General features: G+C 40.6%; 1 protein-coding gene and 1 long non-coding RNA gene across 2 annotated transcripts in view; one reads left to right on the top strand and one right to left on the bottom strand.

Moving 5' to 3' along the window:
• The window catches only part of GPC6 (glypican 6), a 1,245,321-nt gene that overhangs the window by 192,354 nt on the left and 1,026,938 nt on the right, over positions 1-26,029 (bottom strand). The gene's annotated exons all lie outside the window — the stretch shown is intronic.
• LOC129624625 (uncharacterized) overlaps positions 1-26,029 on the top strand; it is a 41,427-nt gene that overhangs the window by 10,664 nt on the left and 4,734 nt on the right. The window lies entirely within an intron of this gene.

The raw sequence follows: 26,029 nt of genomic DNA, 5'->3' as shown, positions 1-26,029 counted from the left end.
TGATTGTGGTACTACCTGGTCATGTTGAGAGAATTCAAAGCTTTTCAGTTTCACAAGAAAAAAAAATGCAGCTAGTTAGGACCTGAGGGTCAAAGTGAACCTTATCCTAAAATGCTACTCAAATTCACCACACTAGCTGGCTTACTTTGCATACTAGCTCACACTTTGTAAGCTCACTGAAGGTGACATGAGGAGTACAGAATTAGTTCTCGGGTGTGTGTGCATGTACGTGAGTGTGTGCATATGTGTGTGTAGCAGTCGGAGATGAAGCAATATTTGACATATAGCCTCTTCTATTTAAATTTTACACATTGTTAAGACAAGAGACCAGGTTGAAAAAAGTAATATCCAGATTCTTTTCTTTCTTTTTTTTTAAGTGGAATGTCACATCTTAAATTGTGTCTTTGCCCAAGTGCTGAAAACAGGTTAATTAAACGTATCTATTTCAATAAACTCCTTGGGCAAACAGATTGCCATAAAGGCACATAAAGAATGTGAGCATTAATTGCATTTGAGATTAACTCTATTGAACTAAATCCTCACACACTGATGCCCTTTGTTGTTAAGCCACAAATAATAGGTGTTTATACAACCAGCTATTGATACATTTATTATAAAACAGTCCTTCCATCAGTTTGGGAAGATTCAATCTGAAAAAAGTCTCCATTCTTAGTTAATAGTAAATGAACTTTCTTGAAAATTATCCTAAAGGAACATTGATGATCTATTTTTATTATATGTAGTGCTTTGGGGTAAAAAAGGGTTGGACTCTTTGTCTTCCTAAAAAAAATTTAAGGTAACTCCAGTTCAAAATAAATTTTCTAATATACTATGCAAAATATAAGAGATAAAACCCAAGTACCTAATAAAAAATTCAATTTGTTGATAGATTAATTAAATTCCCTACCTACCCAACCCTGACTGAATCTGTCCCAAGGGGATGAAATTGAAAGATGAGTTTGCTAATTAATGTTAATACAACGAATGGCACAATTAGAACAAACTCACCAAAGAATGACTATCCCTTGGTGAGAAAGTCAGTACAAGTGTTCACATGTACATTTTACACGTGTACACTGTAATTCTCCAAATGTGTACAAGCTATTTAAAACAGAACAACTGAAATTCTACTAAATTTGATTTGACAATGATAATGCCTGAGGCATCATTTTAGAGAAATGAAAATCAAATATGAAATAACTATTATTTCAGGATTATCTTTAATCACAGTTTGATAACTTCAATCCAAAACTCAAATCTTAAGGGACTGAAAATATTTCTGGCTTTTCTGATTACAGATACTTGTGCAATAAATGAATACTTAATATACTATCCTAAGCCCTGTGAATAGCACAAAATAGATTTTTTTCAGAAAAATATATTGCCATATTACTCATGTAAAATGTTTAATGAAAAGGACATCTTTTTGAGGTGTTAGTTCTAAAAGGTCTTTTAGTCTTCATAAAACCATTCAACTTCAGCTTCTTCAGCCTTACTGGTCGGGGTATAGACTTGGATTACCGTGATATTGAATGGTTTGCCTTGGAAACGAACAGAGATCATTCTGTCGTTTTTGAGACTGCATCCAAGTACTGCATTTTGAACTCTTTTGTTGACTATGATGGCTACTCCATTTCTTCTAAGGGATTCTTGCCTGTAGTAGTAGATATAATGGTCATCTGAGTTAAATTCACCCATTCCAGTCCATTTTAGTTCACTGATTCCTAGAATGTTAATGTTCACTCTTGTCATCTCCTGTTTGACCACTTCCAATTTGCCTTGATTCATGAACTTAACATTCCAGGTTCCTATGGAATATTGCTCTTTACAGCATCGGACCTTGCTTCCATCCCCAGTCCTATCCACAACTGGGTGTTGTTTTTGCTTTAACTCCATCCCTTCATTCTTTCTGGAGTTATTTCTCCACTGATCTCCAGTAGCATATTGGGCACCTACCAACCTGGGGAGTTCATCATTCAGTGTCCTTATCTTTCTGCCTTTTCATACTGTTCATGGGATTCTCAAGGCAAGAATATCAAGTGGTTTGCCATTCCCATCTCCAGTGGACCACATTCTGTCAGAACTCTCCACCATGACCCGTCCGTCTTGGGTGGCCCCACATGGTATGGCTTAGTTTCACTGAGTTAGACAAGGCTGTGGTCCGTGTGATCAGATTGCCTAGATGGAATGCAAAAGTAGGAAGTTAAGAAACACCTGGAGTAACAGGCAAATTTGGCCTTGGAATACAGAATGAAGCAGGGCAAAGGCTAATAGAGTTTTGTCAAGAGAATGCACTGGTCATAGCAAACACCCTCTTCCAACAACACAAGAGAAGACTTTACACATGGACATCACCAGACGGTCAACACCGCAATCAGATTGATTATATTCTTTGCAGCCAAAGATGGAGAAGCTCTATACAGTCAGCAAAAATAAGACTAGGAGCTGACTGTGGCTCAGATCATGAACTCCTTATTGCCAAATTCAGACTTAAATTGAAGAAAGTGGGGAAAACCACTAGACCATTCAGGTATGACCTAAATCAAATCCCTTATGACTATACAGTAGAAGTGAGAAATAGATTTAAAGGACTAGATCTGATAGACAGAGTGCCTGATGAACTATGGACAGAGGTTTCGTGACATTGTATAGGAGACAGGAATCAAGACCACTGAAAGAAAAAGAAAAGCAAAAAAACAAAATGGCTGTCTGAGGAGGCCTTACAAATAGCTGTGAAAAGAAGAGAAGTGAAAAGCAAAGGAGAAAAGGAAAGATATACACATTTGAATGCAGAGTTCCAAAGAATAGCAAGGAGAGATAAGAAAGCCTTCCTCAGCAATCAATGCAAAGAAATAGAGGAAAACAACAGAATGGGAAAGACTAGAGATCTCTTCAAGAAAATTAGAGATACCAAGGGAACATTTCATGCAAAGATGGGCTCAATATAGGACAGAAATGGTATGGATCTAACAGAAGCAGAAGAGATTAAGAAGAGGTGGCAAGAATACACAGAAGAACTGTACAAAAAAGATCCTCATGACCAAGATAATCATGATGGTGTGATCACTCCCCTAGAGCCAGACATCCTGGAATGAGAAGTCAAGTGGGCCTTAGAAAGCATCACTATGAACAAAGCTAGTGGAGGTGATGGCATTCCAGTTGAGCTATTTCAAATTCTGAAAGATGATGCTGTGAAAGTGCTGCACTCAATATGCCAGCAAATTTGGAAAACTCAGCAGTGGCCACAGGACTGGAAAAGGTCAGTTTTCATTCCAATCCCAAAGAAAGGCAATGCCAAAGAATGCCCAATGTTCATTGCAGCACTATCTACAATAGCTAGGACAAAGAAGCAACCTAGATGTCAACTGACAGATGAATGGATAAGGAAGTTGTGGTATGCATATACCATAGTGTGTATGCAATGGAATATTACTATATGTTATTATAGTAATATTAATATACAATGGAATATTACTCAGCCATAAGAAGGAATGCATTTGAGTCAGTTCTAATGAGGTGGACAAACTGAGTGAAGTAAGTCAGAAAAAGAAAAACAAACATTGTATATTAACACATATATATGGAATCTAGAAAGGTGGTACTGATGAACCTATCGGTAGAACAGCAGCAGAGATGCAGACAGAGAAAAAAGACCTATGGACACAGTGGGGGAAGGGGAGCGTGGGATGAAGTGAAAGAGTAACACTGAAAATATATATTGTCATATGTAGAACAAATAGGCAGTGGGAATTGCATGATGCAGGGAGCTCAAATCTGGTGCTCTGTGACAACCTGGAGGCATGGGATAGCATGGGAGGTGGGAGGGAAGCTCAAGAGGGAGGGGACATATGTATACCTGTGGCTGATCCAGGTTGATGAATGGCAGAAACTAACACAATATTGTAAAGCAGTTGTCCTCCAATTTAAAATAATAATAATAATAATGAATTCAGTTCCAAATGTAAGCCCCAAGAGGCCTCTAGCTTCTGCTGAATCTAAGCTTGCCACCACCAAGTGAACACACTAAGCTGTTCCAGGTGTAGTTAGGCTGCTGGAGGATGACAGAGCACAAGAAACAGAGACATCTCATCCAGCAAAGGCCATTCTAGACCAGTCAGCCTCTGCTAGTCCAAAAGCTGACCACAGAAGTAAGAGCAAGCACACTGGACACCCTAGGCCAAACAGATGAGCGAAAAATCATAAATAAATAGCTTTTCATGAAGCCATTTAATTTGGGGGTATTTTGTTATGCAGCAAAATTTAACTGTTGGAAATTTGCATAGAACTATTATTTTCTTTAACCATGCACAAGACATTGCTCACCCAGATCACTTGAGAATGGTCACAGACAATCAAAACTATTGTTTTGAATGGCCTTAGCCATTCGGTGTCTTTCCAGATGCAAAGACACCTCTTGCAAGTTAGAGGGCGAAAGACAAGTTAAAAGCACAGGCTCAAATCCTGGCTCCAGCACTAAGTAGACTTGATAGTGACCTAACAGTGACACGCCTGTGCCTTGATTTCTTCACCCCCAAAATGGAGAAAATGACAACACACATGCTATAAAGTGTGTGTGAGGATTCACTGTGGTGATGGGACGATGGATTTCAAACACTCAGTACACACTTCCCCAACATACGTTAGCTTATTCTATTTACTTAAAGGGACCCCAAGCCATTTACTTTGAAGGAGATAGCTGAGATTATGGGTGACAAGCAGCAGACACACATTACCAAGTTAAGTGCAAATAGAACTCTATTATTTTTTCCTGCCTTTAGATACTTTTAAACACCTAATGATTCTGCATGTGCTACATGCACTCAATATTTTGGGTCCTTCAGCAAGTGCCTATAATAGTTGGGAAATTCAATTACTGCACATAATGAACAATGATAATATTAGTATGTGGCAAGTACTAGAGAGCTTACCGTGGAAACAAATAAGCTTCAAAGACATGAAGTGACATTCCCAGGTTCATGTATCCGTGAGCAGTTCAGCAAAGAAAAGACTTTAAAGTACTCTTGAGTTGATTGTATTAGCTGTCAGGGACTATTTCCATCTCATAGGCCGAGTTTCTCATACATATTGATGAAAGAAAAGAACTTACAACTTGTTTGAAATAAGAATTGAGATGTTAAAAAAAAGAGAGGTTGATTGCTGATCTGTCTCTGTCTGGGACTAATAGGCCTATGATATTGAATGTCAGGGTTTTTTTTTTTTTTCCAATGGGAAAACAAGTTTCCTATTACGTCTAGTCACCAGGCACACCCATTTTTCCAGGTTACAGAATTGGATAGAAAAGAAGGTGCTAATAAGGTCCTCATTGATTTTGTAGACAGTGAGAGATGTTGGTTGGGGAAAAAGTAATGGTCACTTCAAGATATGGTTAATTAGTCCCTCTAACCAAGAGTTTGTGCACACCTGATAAGTGTAAAATATAAAACTCTATTGATAAATCTCTCACCTATTCAGTACTGCATAAAATTCTGGGTCATACTGTGCTAGACTCTTCTTCACATTGTAAATTGCTCCCTGGAAATTGCATTGGCTTTTTCAGGAACTCTGTATAATAGAGCCATGAAAATGACAGATACTGAGCTCGTGGTCTTTAGGCTGAAGTCTGAAGAAGAATACTGGCTCCATAAGTTACTAACTCTTTAACTTTGGACAGGTCATTTAAACTTTCAAGTGTTTAGTTCCCACATCTGTAAATTGGTGATAATATCAATTGCTTTGTAGGATTACCAATGTTCAGAACAGTGCATAAGTAGGTACGGGTGCTATTCACATGTTGAGCCTTTTCTGTCTAACCTATTTTCTCTTAATGACTCTTATTATCCTTACCCCACTCCAAACATAAATATATTCCTTAAATAAGCTTAATTTTTGATTACTTATTACAATTGTAAAAAATAACCCTTGCTTTTTGCAGCAATGAGACAAAAGGTGAAAGTATTTTTCCTTAAATATTTATATTGGCATAGTGTTTCTGATGAATTCAAGATTGAAAGTTCTTGATACATTATTTTTTATTTGCTTAATCTTGGTTATTGTGCTCATCTAAGTCGTGTCCAATTCTTTTGCAACCCCATGGACTGTAGCCCACCAGGTTCCTTTGTCCATGGAATTCTCCAGACAAGAACACTGGAGTGAGTTGCCATTTCCTTCTCTAGAGGATCTTCCCAACCCAGAGATTGAACCCATGTCTCCTGTGTCTCCTGTACCAGCAGGCAGACTCTTTACCACTAAGCCACTAGGGATTCCATTTTATCTAATAAATATTCATAATCCATATTTTGGTATCGGAATAAACTCTTCCCAAAGATTTATCTGTTACATGAGACAACTAAAGTGTCTTTTTAGGTACCAAGGGAGCAAGATTTCTAATCTTTTCAGGCTGTGCAAAAAACCCAACTAAAACCATGAGCCAAAAATGACCAGTTTTTAATATACGTACAGGGTAGAAAGAAAAAGTAATCAGTGGTATTTTCAGCTACATTTATGTCAATATTGGCCTTATCTGCTTCAGAAACAACACTCACATACCAACCCAAAGTGGCTTCTTTGTGGAATGAAAAAAATTGACTGTGAAGGTTTCTGATTTACAAGTGTAAATTCACTTATTCACTCAGAAATTTCTGACTCAATGAATAAAACAGTACTAAGGTGTAAAACATCTTCAAGCTGTAGTTCAGGATTTGTTTTTTCTGCCCCTTCCAACTGTGGCTGGAGCTTTTCCACTTGTGTTAAGGTATTTAGACTTTAAGTACCAAATAAATAAAAGTTTATTCATAATGTTTTTATTTTCTCAAAGTGTTAAAGTAATTCCCCTGCTTGATGTCACACGCAAACGTACAACTTTAAGAAGAAAACTTAGCTTTGTACTCTTTGCGATCATAAAAAAATCCTACTCTTGGTGTGTTCAACTCAGTGTTTTAAACAAATTATAGTTTACTCTGATTTCTACCTTTTACTCTATTGTAATTTCGTGCAATTTGACATATGCTGTACCTCAAATGATCTAATTTTAGGTAGTATTTACCTAAATTATAAGTAGTGTTGAGGAACCATTATTAAAAATGTTAAGCCTTTTATCATAAAAATTCTAAACATATAGAAAAATAGAACAAAGAACACAATGAACACCCATTTACAGGCCACCCAGCTCCAACAATTATGTGTTCTTTTGTCATTAATTTTCCTAATATTGAATTTCATAAAATGCATGATGTTTGGAAAAACTCTTGAGATTGGCTACAGTGACATTATCAGAACCTGGTATTAGTACTCATTTTTCTGCTGTTGTATTAAATCATAATGGAAAACAAAGCACTATTTTTCTTCTTTCCACTGTTTCAAATGAGATGAGACTTGTGGTGGGTTTTTCTCAAGTTATTTTTTTTTAATGGTGTGTTTCTGTAGGAGCATTAAAGTGTACTCAGCTTTCTGATCAATACGACACTGACTAAATATAGATTTACTTACGAGGTAGACTGAAAGGAGCCATGTTGGACAAATGAGCAGATAATGTCTCTTTTAACAAGTTCATAATTATGTATTTATTACATGAGCTCCTCCACAATAGCTCCAGGGAACTCTAACAGACCCTGCCTAAACAAGGCTTGTTCTAATAACCAAGCTATACAGTAGGGGCTATCATGAGACCAGAGCACAAAGCACTTAAGAGAAACAAACCAACATGAGTCATATTATGGCTTTCTCTTCCTTCTTGAGAAGAAAGATGAGAACAAATGAGGTTAAGGAAAACATTGTCCACAGAAGTCAGGGAAACCTAAAGAAATTCATTTATCTTGGGATATCTGACACATGCTGTATCAATAAAGAAGGGGAAACAAAATATTACACATATGTATTATATGCATTTATTATATAATTTATACATTAAATATAGATTGCATATACATAACTGATATACATTATACATCAGTTAAATTACTATTGAAATAAAATATTAAACAACCTAAAGTAGCCTCTTAACTGAGTCAAATTAAAGGAAAAAAAAGCTTGCATATTGATCTGAGTATTGCCATCTCTCAGTGCTTTGTGAATATAGTCCTTTCTGTATAGAATTCTTTCTCACCTCTTTCCACTTGAATTTCTATTCTTTTTTAAGTTGCAGGTCAACTATCATCTCCTTCCGAAGGTTTTCTTTAACTAATCCTGGCAGCCAGTCATTTCTCTCTTTGTTAACTGTAATAATAGCTAACCTATACTGAGCGCTTACTGATATGCTAAGTGCTATATACTCCTTATCTGACTTAGTTGCCCAAAAGCCCTATGAAGCTGGCACTTATTAAGTCCCATTTCAGAGATGAGGAAACTGAGGTTCTAAGAGATGAAGTGACATATCTAAAGACACGCTTTGTAAGCATTTCTGTTACAGCCCTTCTCAAAAATAATATTAACGTTGAACTCATCGGACCAGGCGTGCTTAGTCGCTCTGTCATGTCCGACTCTTTGCGACCCCATGAACTGTAGCCCGCCAGGCTCCTCTGTCCATGGGGATTCTCCAGCAAGGATCCTGGACTGGGTTGCCACACCCTCCTCCAGGGGATCTTCCCACCCCAGGGATCAAATCCAGGTTTCCTGCATTTCAGGCGGATTCTTTACTGTCTGAGCCACCAGGCCAGGAGGAGGATTTAAAATACGTGTATGTTAAGATTCTTTTCCTTTTAGTCCCTAGGTGAAAGTCATTCAGTCCTGTCCAACTCTTTGTGACCCATGGACTGTATAGTCCATGGACTTCTCCAGGCCAGAATACTGGAGTGGGTATCCTTTCCCTTCTCCAGGGGATCTTCCCAACCCAGGCATCAAACCCTGGTCTCCCACATTGCAGGCAGATTCTTTACCAGCTGAGCCACAAGGGAAGCCCTTTAGTCCCTAAAGTTACTAGTTATTTTAAAACATACCCAGGGTATGTTTTAATGAGGTATGATAAGACACAAGGACAGGGAAATGAAAGTCATGAAAGATAACATTTATACTCAGAGATCTCTAGAAACAGGATGCCAGGTAAGATGCAGGTCCACGTGGGGAAGCACCAGGGCCATTCAGGAGGCAGAAAGAGTGAGGGGAAAGTAAGCTCAAAGCCTTTACTGTGGTTTCTGTGGAAAGGGATGGGCAAGGTGGGGTAGGTATGCTAAGAAAGTTTAGGATCAGGTAGTTTGAATAATTTCAACAGGTTCTGGGCTATAGGAGGTGTCTCTAGCTGTATGGTACCCAGCTCTGGGATGATTTAGGGTCAAGGGAATATTGGCTTGATGTGTGAGTTTGATAAAGGAGGTGGTTGGGGATGTAGGCCCTGGGTTAGGTTGGTTTACATATGAAAGGCATGTTCTCAGGTTAGATGCTTACAATATTTAGGAATTAATGAGTCCTGGGAGAGGCCACCTGCCAGGATTCACAAGGCCACAAGATGCCTCAAAATCATCACAAGATACAGAAAATAGAAAAAAAAAAAACATGATGAATAAAACACTAACCTTGTTAGAAAACTTCAGCAGTGCTGCTAAAGATGACTGCTTAGATTTTGCTATTGTGATTTTGGGTTGGATAAATCTTTGTTCAGTCCTCTTCCCTGGGTGTTCAGCAGCATCTCTGGACTCTACCTGCTAGATGCCAGAACTTGCCCCCTCACAACCCCCACACCCAGTCCCCCTCACATAATTGTGACAACAAATAATGTCTCCAGGCATTGCCAAATATCCTCAGAGCAAACTCACCCCTGGTTGAGAACCAGTGTTCCAGATAACTCACAGTTTAGTTTGGCCATGTCTTCACACAGCTCCTCTCACTATAGAAACATGAAACCTGAAAGCCTTATATCATTCATATTTGAAATAATCTTTAATGGAGAGAAATGGTCTCATTTCCCCTGGTCCCAGAGAGGAAAATGAAGTCACGAAGCACAGACAGCTAAATGGCAAATTTAAGATGAGTCTTAGCAGATGCCGTCCAAAAAGACAATCATGAGCTCCTGGTGGAATAGATTAAGAACTGGTCCAGGCACATCTCTGCCTTGGAAGCAGAACAGACTTTCTCAAGCTGCTCTAGCTGTGCTTTGGTGAGAAGGACATTAGGCCTGGAAATTCTGAAGGACTCACCTGCCTTGTCAGAAAGCTTACATCATAAATAGGTAGTCTGTATTTTTGTTTCTTATTTTCTTATACACGACGGACATCAAATAAATGGACAAGCTCTGAGCTGACTAACATCAACACTGGATGTGAAAACAGGGCCAGACCCATCATGAACGTTTGAGATTTGTTGTAATAAGATGGGCCAGATGCTCACAAATAGGAAAGCACAAGCCTGGGTATCTGAGTATGTTCTTTGATAGTTCAGCACTCCTCTTTGCCAGACTCTGGTTATCAGTGACTGAGAAACTATATAGTTAAAGTTAGAAAAGCCAAATGGTAGCCTGAATGAGAACCCAAATGTAGATAAGGATCAAAGAGGCACATATTCTGACAGGGAACAGACACTGTTAGCACACAATAAAATGTTTTCATATCACATTAACCCTGTCTTCATATTATCCATGATCATGGAGTATTTCATTTCTCTCTCTCTCTCTTTTTTTTTTTTTTTAATGGAGAAGACGGTTAGAACTGACCTAGAGTTGAGGAAATTGAATTTAAAATATGTCAAGTTCTTATTATTGAAGTTCTGATTTATACATCTTTTGGATTTCTACTTTATGAAGTCACGTTTTACCTCATAAATTGAGAAAAGGACTTGCTAAGAGATAAATGTCCATTTAAGAAATATTTGTGGAACGAATGTATTGGCAATATAGTCCTAGACAGGGCAGATGGGGTTCTAGGAGGCTTGATGAAGCTTATATTCTGAAAGGGGAATACATAGAAAACATGAAAATAATTTACTCTAGTGGCAGAACTTATAAAACCTTCTCTCCCAAACTGCTCACGTGGCTCAACCAGAAAAGATAATGAATACCTCTGAATAAAATATCTGAACTTCATATTTATTTGAAAAACAAATGTCAAACCCAAGGCTGTTAGAAGTTCAAATCTAGAGGATGTATTGTTTCTGTAACTATTGTGTATGTTAATGATGTTTCACAGAGCCCTAAAAGCAGGTAAATCTGACCTAATTAGAATAATGACTGAAGAAAAAGGTTTTATTACCAGTGATATACTCTCGTTTCAAAACTGATTAAGTATGCCATATAAGGAGAAACTGAACACACACACACACAGAGAAATGGCTTATTGATTTATGTATTTTGTTGTTGCACTTTTGTAGGCTTTATTCGGCATACTAAAGCAGTCACACCTTCGCTCTAAAATTTAGAGGATATATTTATTTCTCATTGTGTGGAATGCACATAACTCTTAGAGGCTGCCCTGATTCTCTGGGGTATTAGGTACATTTTTTCCACATTTGTTTTTGGTTTAAACTGAATAGCTTCCCTTTTTGTTTATCAGCTTAAAGTATTTCAGTATCACAGAAAGCTGGAATTTTGTACACAGAAGGATTTGCCCAAGTTTTGCTGTTTGCTTTCTCTTTCTCCTTTTATTCTTTATCACTTAAACCCATCCCTTTCTAGAAAAAGAAGAGAAAAAAAAAACCCTGTTATTTTCTCCAGTGCCTTAGTAGGTTTAAATTTATTGGATACACCTTCAAAGTTATGTGTTTAATTGCATGATACAGATAAAAGGACACTAATTTTGCTGAGACCTTGGTGAAAATGGTGGAGTGAATTCATACGTTAATGTATCCCCTCTCTGTCTGCAAACACAGCAGTGACAGAAAAACCATAAAAAGGGGTGGGAGAAGCCATAGAGATGAAGTGATAGGAAACACAGAAGAACAGTTACAAGGTATAAAGTACGAACCTAGGAGCTCCCACATGCATCTGATAGAAATGAAAATGCAGAAGACAGCAGAGAGGAAATTTGGAGAGGTACAAGTTGAGAATTTTCTAGAAGTAAAGAAAAACACGAGTTCTGAGATTGAAAGTAATTGTGGTGTCCCATCCCCAGGCCTGATCTAGCCTGTCTAAAAATAATTTAGAATTGAGACAGCAATGTTCAAATGCTGTGTTGGATGGAATGTCAACACAGGTTTAAAATTAATGGGTATTGTCTTTCAAGTGAAAAGCACTGTAAAAAATGCACCGCCTTAATATTTATTATGGTGAATCTAAGGACAAAGGAGATTAGATATGACACATCATTTATTTTTTACAAACTCTGGAAAACAACAGGAAGTCATAATTTGAGATAATGTAATTGTACGAAGCTTCTCATTGCTTTCCAGAAACAATAAAAATGCATTCTTTCAGGGATTCTATTCACAACAATTGTGCATACATGCTCCCCTTCTGAATTTTTATTGTGCTTCTCTTTTATTTTACAGACTAAAGAGGATCTAGTAAAACCTGGATCTGACTTTTTTTTTTTTAATTCTAGTACTATAAATGTTGTTGTTTAGTCATTAAGTCACATCTGACTCTTTGTGACCCCATGGACTGTAGCCCACCAGGCTCCTCTGTCCATGGGATTCTCCAGGCAACAATGTTGGCATGGGTTGCCATTTTCTTCTCTGGTAGATCTTCCTGATCCAGGGGTTGAACCCAGGTCTCCTGCATTGGCAGACAGATTCTTTCACTGCTGAGCCACAGGGAAGCCCTCCTATAAATGTAGGCCCTACTAATCTACTGTTTTGGGGACACTTATTGGGTTGGCCAAAAAGTTCATTTTGATTTTTTTTTTTTTGCATATGAAAATACCCAAATGAACTTTTTGGCCAACTCAATACAAGGGTTCACAAAGAGTGACCCGAGACTGTCTGGTCAAGCAATCTGGTGATTTTTCTCTAATGCTATCAGCCATAAGGGTCTGGAAATAAGATTATTTTCTGGTCATCTTAGAGAGTTTTCTTTTTATTTTCTATTGCTCTAGAAAAAGACCCTCGCACTCAGAAGCCTTCACATGGGGCTCCCCGCTTCCACCATCAGAGGCCTCCTCCCCTCGTTTACTCCCGGGCTCTGCCGATCTCACCTTCCTGAGCACCACCCACCCCTCTGAGGCAAGTTCCAGCACAGTCACCCCCATCACTTCATTCAGTTTTCCACTTGGTGAAGTCTGTCTCTCCTCTCTCTGGCATTTCTTTGTCTCAATGCCTCTTGCCTTTTCTTGCAGCTATGAGAACTTGCATATCTTTTACTATTTCAGGCTTTTCCTTATTTCAGTTTGACAATATAAGTATTCTTGATAGACAAGTAGCTTTGACCACTCTGCATGGCATGTGATACTTCCCTGACTGGGGATCGAACCTGCATCCCTTGCAGTGGAAGCACAGAGTCTTAACCACTGGCCCACCAAGAAAGTCTCTCGAGCATCTTTTTATTTAGTGAAATTAATACCTCAGTATGATCACCTTTAGCTCTTGTTATGCCAAATTGAAACTGTTGAGAATTTACAAAGTTTTAACTTATGACAGTCTGTTTTAAAGGAATTTACAATGTGATTGAGCAATGAAGATAGGCCATTAATTCACTGAAGAAAACTAGCGCTACACGGCAATATATAAGTGTCAGAGGAGCAGCAAAATTATGAACTGTTTTAGAACCCACTGTTCATTGAATTATCCTGTTTGTGTCCTATTTTGCATTTATCACGTTGACATCTTAATGATGATTTTATTGAATGGCTGCTGCTCACTACAGCTTCCAAGTACAGTTCAGTAAGTGATCAGGAAATATATTTGGAATTTTTATCATAGTTTATACCTAATAAGAGCTGAAAAGTGAGAGAAGTGAAAGTGAAACTGTTAGTCGCTCAGTCGTGTCTGACTCTTTGTGACCCCATGGACTGCAGCCCACCAGGCTCCTCTGTCCATGGGATTTCCCAGGCAAGAACACTGGAATGGCTTGCCATTCCCTTCTTCAAGAGGATCTTCAAGAACCAGGAATCGAACCCAGGTTTCCTGTACTGTAAGCAGAAGGAGACGGTGAAGGAGAGGGAAGCCTGGTGTGCAGCAATGCATGGGGTCCGGTCGCAGAGTCCGAGGCAACTGAGCAGCTGAACAACAACGTGCAGACAGAAGAGGCAATACATCTTCTGCTAAGATATTTTCTGTTGTGTTTCATTTTCTGTAAGACAGCAGTGGCCTGGACTGTGAGGTTCCTTCCGATGTTAAGCATCCCAGTCTCAGACACAGCCCATTCCAGGAGGGGCTGCCTTCCTGTGTTTGCTGCTGACATCGCTGAGCCGGGTTCCGTCTGCTCCCTACCCTGGGCCAATGTCAGCATATTCAGGAGGTGATTCATTTCTGTCGCCTGCATGGTAATCAGCCTCAGCATCGCATCACATAATACATCACTGTCAGACCCCCTGACTCCTTGATGTCTTGGTCCCTGTGAGAGGCCTGGAGATCAGATCAGTCTGATCACTCAAGTCAGAGCTGGAACAAGTTGGCCTGAGGAAGCATGAGGGCCGCATGTCTGTATGCTAACTTGATGCAACCTCTCTGACAGCCCCTGATAACGCTGCAGTTTTCCAAGGAGCCCCGTAATTTATCTGCTGTTAATCACTTTGTTAGGTCCTGTGATGGAATCAGTCAACCGTCCAGTGCTCTTACTTCTGGCTTTACCCACGGTACCTCCTAGCACTGCCTCTTCCTCCCATCACTAGGATGCAGGCTTTATTGGGCCCTGGCCATCTCATGAGGTCTCCACTTCCCTCCAACAACTCTGTGCCTTGTTGTTCAAACTCAATGTGGCCGTGGAAATAATTCTGGCCTTTGGCATCGACACAACGAATACCTCAGAATACCTAAATTTAGTTGTTCTTCAATGCCAATCAATACAGAGCATCCCCAATACCTACACCACGAATTTCTAAGGATATTAAAAAGTCTGTCAACTCAATCTATCTATTGAGTTTTTCCAACTCTGCAAACCGGCATGCCCCTACTAAAAGTCTCCTTTTCGTTCCTGCCATATTGCTTTACCTTTTAATTTTCCACCATCAGATCTTTACTTGAATAGAGACACCATTAAAAACTGACTTCCCATAGTAGCGCTGACTATAAAGAACGAGGATCATCATTTCAAACATCTCCTCCCAACCCAGTCTGCTCAATAATATGCAGATTTACTTTCCAGCGTATGTTGAAAACAAAGCTACAAGCTCAATGTCATTAGGGTATGATGACTCTGAGTTGCTGATGGATTTGAACATAATTAATCATACATATCCTCACCTGCTCCATGTGGGACTCACAATTTACAAATACAAGCCATTTGTCTGAGGTTATAGCTTATATCACAATCTTAACTTTGGTCCCAATGCTATACTCTCACCCACGGAGTTATTGGCCTTGGGCACCCACTTGTGATCAGTGATGATGGACACATGTATTACGGTAGCTGGAAAGGATCCACAGACAATTTATTTCAATACCTTCATTCGAAGAATAGAGCGGTTAAGGGACTTGCCCAAGGCTACCCAGCTTTGTCAGTTTGTGTATTTAAAATATCATTTTTAGAAATTCTTTTCCAAAGTTTTATCTCTCCTTGACTTTGTGGTTCCCAAAGACCATTTCCTGAAGTGGACTCATAGGAAGATTCTGGAAACTCATAGAACAGCTGTTAACACAGCATAACCCTGCCTTCCAGTTTCTATGTGTGCCTTAAGGAGGGCAATTTGGAGAAGAAAAAAGAAAAAGGAAGGGACATTCATTGAATACCTCCAAGGAGAGGTAGATTCTGTCAACCAGTACGAAGTGGCATTGATTGAGGGCTTGCTGGGTGCCAAGCACCGTTCAGACTGCTTTGCATGTATCATCTACCGACCTAATCCTCAAACAGCCCTATGCAGGAAGAGCTATTCTTACCATCCTATTTTACAGATAAGGAAATTACCACGGCTGAGTCACCCAGCTAACATGCAGTGTAGCTGGATTCACTCCAAGGCACCTTGCTATCTTGCCTACAGGAAACCTCACTTCGCTCTATGAAGTGAGTGCTGTTGCTAAAAATTTACAGATGAGAAAACTGAAGCTAATCAGAATTGTGTGACTAAAGCCTAAGAGGTGAAAGCAGCCGGATATGAACTCTAATCTACCTCTTTTCATTCTCTCATGTAAGTCCATGGTAAATGCATCAGAAATGATGACTTAGGCATTTTAACCCTGACTTAGAGGAGTTGAGTCCAAACCAACCTAGCAAATACTACTGGAAAGAGTAGATGCTTCAGCAATACACTTATACATTTGACTTCCCCTGCCTCTCTCCCTGTTGTGAAAGGGAGATAAGGCAGGTTTCAGCTGAGGATATCAGGCCTGGTAAGGTCCTTCGTGGACAGACCATGAGTCTGACCCCACACAAGGCACTCCTCCCCAGATGCTTGCTGTAGCTTCTAGCACAAAATCTGCACAGCACGCATGTGGTGAAACAGATTATAATGGCAGCCTGGCCTGTCACTGTCCCAAACTCCACAGTGGGTTGGATCTACTGTTTTGTCGGATTCATAAAAGAGAGTTCCTGTGGGTTATTATATGGAGGAAGTCCTTTCTCTGTCAGTGGTGGTGAATCTTTAGGCAGCTGTGCCATAGGATATAATGAGAACAAAGATTTAATCTGAATTCACTCCAGAAATAACAGATTCAGGGTGTGAATCCCAGCTCCGGCAGGGGGTTGAACAAACAGCTGCAAGATCACCATGGTCTCACACTGAAGGTGTGTAACTTGTCAGAGTAGTGAAATCTCATGTGAAATGTGTGTGAGGGTGATGTTGTTCAAGCAGAAGGCCGGTCAACAGTACACTTCCCTGAAGACATCTTTCAATTACAGATGCATTGCAATTAGAAATGGGAAAAGGCTGCACGTGGTCACCAAGTTTATTGTCTCTGCCAAGGAGGGTAAAGCCTGAGACTTTGATTCATATAATACAGTTTCTAAAATCTAGCTTGTATGACTTCCTGTGGGGGGCTTGTTTATAATCGTGTAATTCAAAGAGCCCACCAGTATCACCTGAATTTTAACATATTTCAACTACCTTTTTGCAAGGGATATCCACTATCTAAATTTATCAACTCATCTTTCCATTTTATTATTATTATATTTTTGGAAGGGCCCTAAAGATAACTTCTTTATAGAAAGTAAAACTGAGGCTCAGAGAGGCTGAATTAAGGCTTTCATCTGTTTCTTAGGGCTTCCCTTAGGGCTCAGTGGTAAAGAATCTGCCTGTAACGCAGGAGACGTGGGTTCGATTTCTGGGTCAAGAAGAGCAGATCCCCTGGAGGAAGGCATGGCAACCCATTCCAGTATTCTTGCCTGGAGAATCCCATGGACAGAGAAGCCTGGCGGGCTACAATCTATAGGGTCACACAGAGTAGGACATGACTGAAGTGACTTAGCACGCACCTGCTTCTCAACCCATTCTTTGAATGAAGACTTTCACCAGAGGCCCAATCTATTGCTTTTTCATTAAATATAACTAGTGTTCATCATTTTACAGATTGTGAGCCTAAGCTGTTAGACTTTATAATTCTGGTTCCAGGAAAAAAAAAAAAAACCCTTAGCTGAAACAGCTACAAACGTTCACTGTTTACAGCTATTATATTCTGGTAAATAGAATTTAATCAGTGCTAGAGCTCATGTCATAGACCAATGATTAGTGTTTTATAGGGTACAATTAAGCTGAAAATATTTTTTTTCTCGCAAAAGACATCTGCATAAGAGCAACATTCTGAAAACAAGTCAACATTTACAATGTTCAACATCAGCTACAAATATTTGCTCTAGAAAGCATAGGGCATTCTTTTACATTACTAAAAATTTACATTTCTTAGTAAAATATTCCGTTCAGTGTTTTGACACTAAATGCATATTTATCATGGATGACCGAAGAACATTTATATACCAGAAGCATAAGAGTAATTTTCCAAAACACAAATACTATGTTTTATTCTTGGTTATTGTTATGGATGGAATTGCACTGTCCTGCTTGCAAGATCATATGTTGGAATCCTAATCCTCCCATGTGACTGTATTTGGAAATAGGACTTACAGGGAGTAATTAGAGTTAAATGACACCTGAAACTATCATAACATTCCTCATCAACTATACTCCAGTATAAAATAAAAGTTAAAAAAAGGCAAGTCAGGACATGGAAGCAACCTAGATGTCCATTGACAGATGAATGGATGAAGAAGCTGTGCTACATATATACATATAATGGAACATTACTTGATCATAAAAAGGAATACATTTGAGTCAGTTCTAATGAGGTGGATGAACCTAGAACCTATTATACACAGTGAAGTAAGTCAGAAAGAGAAAAACAAATATCAAATACTGCTTATTAACACTTATATGTGGAATCTAGGAAGATGGTTAGTGCTGATGAACCTATTTGCGGGCAGCAAAGGTCTGTCTAGTCAAGGCTATGGTTTTTCCACTGGTCATGTATGGATGTGAGGGTTGGACTGTGAAGGAAGCTGAGTGCCGAAGAATTGATGCTTTTGAACTGTGGTGTTGGAGAAGACTCTTGAGAGTCCCTTGGACTGCAAGGAGATCCAACCAGTCCATTCTGAAGGAGATCAGCCCTGGGTGTTCTTTGGAAGGAATGATGCTGATTCTGAAACGCCAGTACTTTGGCCACCTCATACAAACAGTTGACTCATTGGAAAAGACTCTGATCCTGGGAGGGATTGGGAGCAGGAGGAAAAGGGGACGACAGAGGATGAGATGGCTGGATGGCATCACTGACTTGATGGACGTAGTTTGAGTGAACTCCGGGAGTTGATGATGGACAGGGAGGCCTGTCGTGCTGCAATTCATGGGGTCGCAAAGAGTTGGACACAACTGGGCAACTGAACTGAACTGAATGGAGGCAGAGACACAGAGAAGAGACGTGTGGTCACAGTGAGAGGAGGAGAGGGTGGGACGAATTGAGACAGTAGCACGGAAACATATACATTGCCATTTGTAAAACAGACAGCCCGTGGGAATTTCCCGTTACGTAGTGAACTCAAATCCAGTGCTCTGTGACAACCTAGAGGTTTGGGATGGGTTGGGAGGTGGGAGGGAGGTTCAAGAAGGAGAGGATAGACGTATACCTGTGGCTGATTCATGTTGATGTATGGCAGAAACTAACACAATATTGTAAAGCAATTATCCTCCAGTTAAAAAGTTCTCTCTTTCTCCTGCTCAGTCATGCCTGACTCTTGGTGACCCCATGGGACTGTAGCTTGTCAGGCACCTTTGTCCATGGGATTTCCTCGGCAGGCATACTGGAGTGGGTTGCCATTTCCTTCTCCAGGGGATCTTCCTGACCCAGGGATTGAACCCACATCTCCTGTGTCTTCTGCTTTGGCAGGCAGATTCTTTACCACTGAGCTATTGGGGAAACCCATGAAAGACCATAAGTCAACATTTATTTTCTTCTAGTCAGAGATGTGGAAATTCCATTATTGATCAGACATATCATCTGATCAGACTTATATTGATCAGATATATCATCTGACTAAGTGACTAGCAGATTAACAAAGGGCAACCAATATGTGTCTCCTTTTCAAATTGCTGGTATTTCCTACTTTTTATGTAACTTGGGTTAAAGTTCCAGACACGAGAGTGAAGTTCCTCTCCAGTTAAATATGATTGTGTGGTTGCTCTGGGTTGAAATAGTAAAGGAACCAAATAAGGGCATGTTTAAGAAGCGTCCGGAAGGGTTATGCCAACTCTTACGACACGACGTGGTTTTGACAAGCAGTCTGAAGCCCACTAATCACTTGGGTAAAATCCTTCAGCTTGTTCCAGTTAGTTCCAACTCCACCAGCAATTAACTTGACAGGTTTACTGCAATCCTGGAAAAAGTGGATACCAGGCAGGACACAGCTTCAAAGGTAAAGGTCACAGTTGAGTGTCCAAAATCTCCCAGTAATCTTAAAATGAAACTTCCCATTGTTACATTTGGACACACTTCACTAGAAGATGCTCAAAAAAATTTGTTTCCTTACTCAGAAGTTACAGATTAATGACAGTTGTCAAGAAGTAAAGGTACAATATAACATCTTTATATAGCATGCACTTGGCTTTGTGGCTTTCAAAATGCAGCTGGCTTTGAAAACATAATTGTATGGGCTGTTTTTCTGCAGCCAAAATAAAAAAAAATTTAAGTCTTTACTTGTTTAAATAAAAAATAACTTCTTTTTTATAAATAATTTTCCTGTGTTCTAAGCCTTGAGTAAAAAAAAATGAAAAAAACCAAACCTCAAAAGATTATTCAAATTAATTATGGTATGGAGTATGGCCTGACTCTGTATCTCTGATAATGACAAAACCTATTTCACCCGTGACGGAGTGTCTCAAAGGCCATCTATCTTTTGACTACAAAGAACATTGAGGGATAGCTATTTTAATGTGTCAGCATCAAAGAGAAATTTGTTCTCTTAGCCTTGAGATGCTCTCAGCACATGGAACAAACATTCTGAGCACAAAGCGGATTTTGGCTTTGGCCATATCTTAAGGAAAGCCCTGCTTTCACTGCTGCTGAATCTTCTCCTACCTATGGCTGCTGTGGGTTCTGCTTTTCCAAAGCTGCACCTCTGTCACTCCCCAAATACCATTCTTGATGTGAGGATGTTGGAACTCTTGCCGTGTTTCTCAGAACGTTCGAGAAACTCCTGGATTGACTTCTGAGATGGTGATTGATTCAGAAGACATTAGAGACTGTGCAGTGGGGGCTGGGTTTCCCTCCCATACATCTCACAGCTCGTATTATCTTCCTGTGCTGCATGGAGTTTCAGGGAATCCTCACAACAATTCTATGGGGTGGTTACCGTATCACCCCCATTTTGTAGATGAGTGAGCCGAAGATTTTGCATTAAGGAACTATCCCAAGGTTATCACAAACCATACTGTGGACAGACATGCATAGAATCACTCTTATGAGAGGGAGATAAAGCCCGTGATTTGGAAAATATAACTTCATTAGTTGAAATCACAACTCTTCTATGAATAAGGTTTAGGTACCATATTCACATTTAGGTACTTGGTTTCTAGATACTGTCTACTTCTCACATCCTTCTATCTAACTTTTGCCCTTGGCTGGGTGTAGTTTGTGGGAGGGTGTATGCACACACACATACACACACAAATATTAAGGTTGTCAGAAAAAAATACAGGGCATCTTGTTAAACCTGAATTTCAGATAAATACTCAACACTCTTTTAGTGTAATTGTGTCCCAGGTATTGCATGGTACATACCTAAATTAAAAAATTATGAATTTACCTGAAATTCAGATTTAAAGGTGCATCTTATTGTTTTACTTGTCAAATTTGGCAACCTTATAATGTATATATGCATATGAGTATATGTACATGTACATATATGTACATATACATATTTTTCAAAATAAATCTATGTAGCAGCATCCTCATATACCGGAGAAGGCAATGACACCCCACTCCAGTACTCTTGCCTAGAAAATCCCATGGACAGAGGAGCCTGGTAGGCTGCAGTCCATGGGGTCCCGAAGAGTCAGACACAACTGAGCGACTTCACTTTCACTTTTCACTTTCATGCATTGGAGAAGGAAATGGCAACCCACTCCAGCGTTCTTGCCTGGAGAATCCCAGGGACGGGGGAGCCTGGTGGGCTGCCGTCTATGGGGTCGCACAGAGTCGGACACGACTGAAGCGACTTAGCAGTAGCAGCAGTATCCTCATATACAATTATATATAACACTCCCTGACCCTAAAATGAGGTTAGCACCTTGTCCGTATATTCTCCTGTTTATTCTATACTTTGCATATGTAACAGCACTCACACTTGTAATTTCATTTTCAATGTCTATTTTCCTCACTAGAGCCTAAGCTGCACGGGGATTGTGGCCATAACATGTTACAGACTCAGACCCCAGTACAAAAAATAACTTATGAAATAAGAATACAGAATATATGCTGTAGCCCACATCCAGAATTTGGTCAACAGATCACTCTAAAGAGCAAAGAGAATCTGCCCAGCGGTGGACGCAGCTTGGGTCAGCAACTGAAATAATTAAAGAGATACAGGGCTTGAATTTAAAGGCACCACAAAAATGATTATATTGACTTCAATATTTTTGTCTCACTGATTTTGAATAAGCATTTTCAAATGATCTTTATTTTTTTTTTCCCAGTACTTGGCCAACCCACCAGGTGACAGGTGGTTTTTCTGCACTGGAGTTGTTCCTACACCCCAGCCAGCCCCGTGAACCCTCCCCCACAAGTCACACGCTTACCAGGTGTGCTTTGCACATTCGGCACACTCAGAAGTTTCACTTTGCCTCGGGTTCTATTATCAAGAATGCCATTTAGAAATTTTTATTTTCACCAAATGCATTCAAACTGCAGGATAAAAAAGAGGCCAGAAATGGAAGCCTCCTCCCACTCTACATTACATTAGTGGCATTTTAAAATTACAGCCTCACCAGCTTCCTTCGGAAACACTGCATTTTTCATCTTCGGTGGCTGTGATTAAGTAACGCTCACTCGGCACAGCTCCTGTGGTGACGAAGCTCCATTACAAAGGCCTCCTGTGTGGCATTCAGGTCATTAGAACTACACAGACTATTAGGAAACAGGAGCAGAGCTGCTAACAAACCCTTCGAATAATGGTTTCCCTTTTCTAATTGTGGTGAAGAATGAAGACTGAACTCAGGATGGTTTTGGAGTTGAATAAAATAGGAAAGGAAATGTATACGTACACACAAAAAGTATCACAATGCCGACTCGAGTTCTCTGAATGTTGTCCCATAGGGCTCTTAGCCTAGGAGCCCTGATCCCAGAAATCAGGGTTTTATTTCTGGACTCCACAAATTCCTTGAGTCGCCTCACTCAATACACTAAAGCAGGACTTGTGGGCACAGGGAGGGGGAAGGAGGAGGTGGGATGAATGGAGAAAGTACCACTGACATATATTCACTCCCATGTGTAAGACAGATAGCTGCTGGGAAGCTGTTGTGCAGCACAGGGAGTTCAGCTTGGTGTCCATAATGACCTAGAGGGGTGGGATGGGGGAGGGGGAGGGAAGCTCAAGAGGGAGGAGATAGCTGTAGACATACAACTGATCCACTTCATCATACAGCAGAAACTAATACAACATTGTAAAGCAACTATACTCCAGGTAAACAATAAACAAAATGAAAAAAACAAAGAAAAGAACATGGTTTTTAAACTAAAAATAAATAAGAATGCCTTCCAAAATTCCAGGTGGTGTAGTGGTAAAGAACCAGCCTGCCAACGCAGGAGCCATAGGAGACCTGGGTTCGATCCCTGGGTCAGGTCAGGTAGAGCTCCTGGAGGAGGAAATGGCAATCCACTCCGTATTCTTGGCCTGAAAACTCCCATGGACAGAGGAGCCTGGTGGGCTACAGTCTATAGGGTCGCAAAGAGCCGGACATGGCTGAAGTGATATAGCACAAACCACAAGAGTCAGTTCCTATAATAAATACCCTCTTATATTTGGGGCTTCCCTTGTAGCTCAGTTGGTAAAGAATCTGCCTGCAGTGCAGGAGACCCGGGTTTGATCCCTAAGTTGGGAAGATCCCCTGGAGAAGAAAATGGCAACCCACTCCTGTATCCTTGCCTGGAAAATCTTATGGACAGAGGAGTCTGGTGGGCTGCAGTCCATGGGGTCGCAAAGAGTCAGGCATGACTGAGCAAGTAACACTATGTATATTTATATATCCTTCTGGTTCTGTTTCTCCGGAGAACCTTGATTAACATGGTATATCCTGTACTGAAGCTTTAGTTTCTTGAATGTCTCTACCGGCCGGTTGCTGCTGCTGCTGCTAAGTCGCTTCAGTCGCCTCCGACTCTGTGCGACCCCATAGACAGCAGCCCACCAGGCTCCTCTGTCCATGGGATTCTCCAGGCAAGAACACTGGAGTGGGTTGCCATTTCCTCCTCCAATGCATGAAAGTGAAAAGTCAAAGTGAAGTCGCTCAGTCGTGTCTGACTCCTAGCGACCCCATGGACTGCAGCCCACCAGGCTCCTCTGTCCATGGGATTTTCCAGGCAAGGGTACTGGAGTGGGGTGCCATTGCCTTCTCCACTACCGGCCGGTACCCGCCCCCTAAAAAATGCTTACGCGTCAACCTTAACCCCTGACATGAAAGCTGTATCTCTAGCAGAGGGCAGCACTGAGGCGCACAGTCAGGTTCTCTGGGTGAAAGTGAAGGTGAAGTCACTCAGTCGTGTCCGACTCTTTGCGACCCCATGGACTGTAGCATAACAGGCTTATAGGCTCCTCCGTCCATGGGATTTTCCAGGCAAGAGTACTGGAGTGGGTTGCCATTTCCTTCTCCAGGAGATCTTCCCCACCCAGGGATTGAACCCGGGTCTCCTGCATTGTAGGCAGACGCTTTACCGTCTGAGCCATCTGGGTGGCCCAGGCCCACGCACGAGGTCGTTTCGGCTGGGGCCTCAGGATGGCAGAGGCGGGTTCTTTATGGACACTCGGACATCCAGGCGCAACACCTTGACGTTATCACTGCATCACAAACGCTAAGCTCATCTGCAGTGAGGGTGTCGTGGGATGCGAAACGCAGGCCCATATTTTTCTGGCACTTTGATTAATCGTTAGGGGGAAGTCTGGCTTATGTGGGAAGTGATTGACTGTGTGGTACCCTCTCCCCTGAGCTTGTGCTAAACCCAGACCCCAGACGTTCTCTTGGCATTTCATCTTTCCGATGACATATAAAAATGAGAAGCCACCCACTCTGGGCTGTTAGAGGTTCCATCGTACTGTTAGCGAGGCAGGGTTTTACACGTGGCAAAATGCCAACGCAGGGAGTGGCGTTCCAACTGCTTTTATCCTCTGATACTTTACAGATTATTCTGTTATTTGCCCCAAAGATTGACTAGCATGTGGCGGAGGCCTTGTTTATCTGTTAACACATACATATGTTTCTGCCACCCCCCCACCCCAGAAGTGGTTGCCTTTCAGCATTGGATTTAAGCAATTTCTCTGTAAAATATCCTAGCATGCTGAACTAGGCAAACACTACATAAAATATATCATTTGATGATCAAGTGGGCATTTCCCTGTAAACACAATTCTTATAAAAATCTCAAAAACTGAATAGTGAGGGGTGAAGATGGGAGCAAAATATTAATATGAGATAGGTTTTACACTCATTTTCAATAAATGTCTTCTGATCAAGTTACAAAAGGATATTTTTCATATAGATCCAGCACACAAACTTGTGTTCCACACACGAGGAAATTTCATCTACATGAGCATCACTTTTTTATTAGCTGGATTTGGACCCCAAGTTCTTTCCATAGCCACTCTAATTGTTCCCTTCACCAGTTCCCTTTGGAGACTAAATTCGACATCTCCAAGTCTGAAAAGGAGCTTTCCATAGGGAGCTCCACTGCCCCAGACATTAATGGAAGAGGCAGGCAAGCCTGGGGCCCTGAGGGTTGGATTTATATAAATGGAAAGATTAGTCTCAATTTTTGGCTTCCTTCAACCTTGCCTCTAGTTTTTTTTTTTTTTTTTTTTTTTAAGCTTAAGGTGCTTATTGTTCCCTACTCAAACCTTTTTCCAAACGATAACACAGTGGACAGAAAAGCCGTTTCAAAGGCCATCCCCCTTTCCTGATTCATCGCAGTTTGGGCTGCCATTCCGACTTTCCGCAGAACCTCTGTGCTCTCTATTTCAGTCTGTTCTGCACATGGCCAACGCCTCAGCCTGAAACTCGACACTGGTTCAAGTCATTTAAAGGTCTGCAATCCGTGAGCCTCACTTAGCAATCTGGTGCTGCCCAAACTCTCAGAAAATACCAAGCAGCTTGTCATAGAATTGTATAGATTTGTATCTGTCCTTAACATACACAATCCTCATTTGGGTTTCTAGGATCAATTAACTTATAAAATGCCAGGCTCTTCTGTCCATGGAATTCTCCAGGCAAGAATACTGGAGTGGGTAGCCATTTCTTTCTCCAGGGGAACTTCCTGACCCAGGGATCGAACCCAGCTC

This window comes from Bubalus kerabau, chromosome 12 (assembly GCF_029407905.1).
Source record: "Bubalus kerabau isolate K-KA32 ecotype Philippines breed swamp buffalo chromosome 12, PCC_UOA_SB_1v2, whole genome shotgun sequence".
NCBI lineage: Eukaryota > Metazoa > Chordata > Mammalia > Artiodactyla > Bovidae > Bubalus > Bubalus kerabau.
Note: the sequence above shows the minus strand (reverse complement) of the source record. Positions and strands in the feature narration are given on the sequence as shown.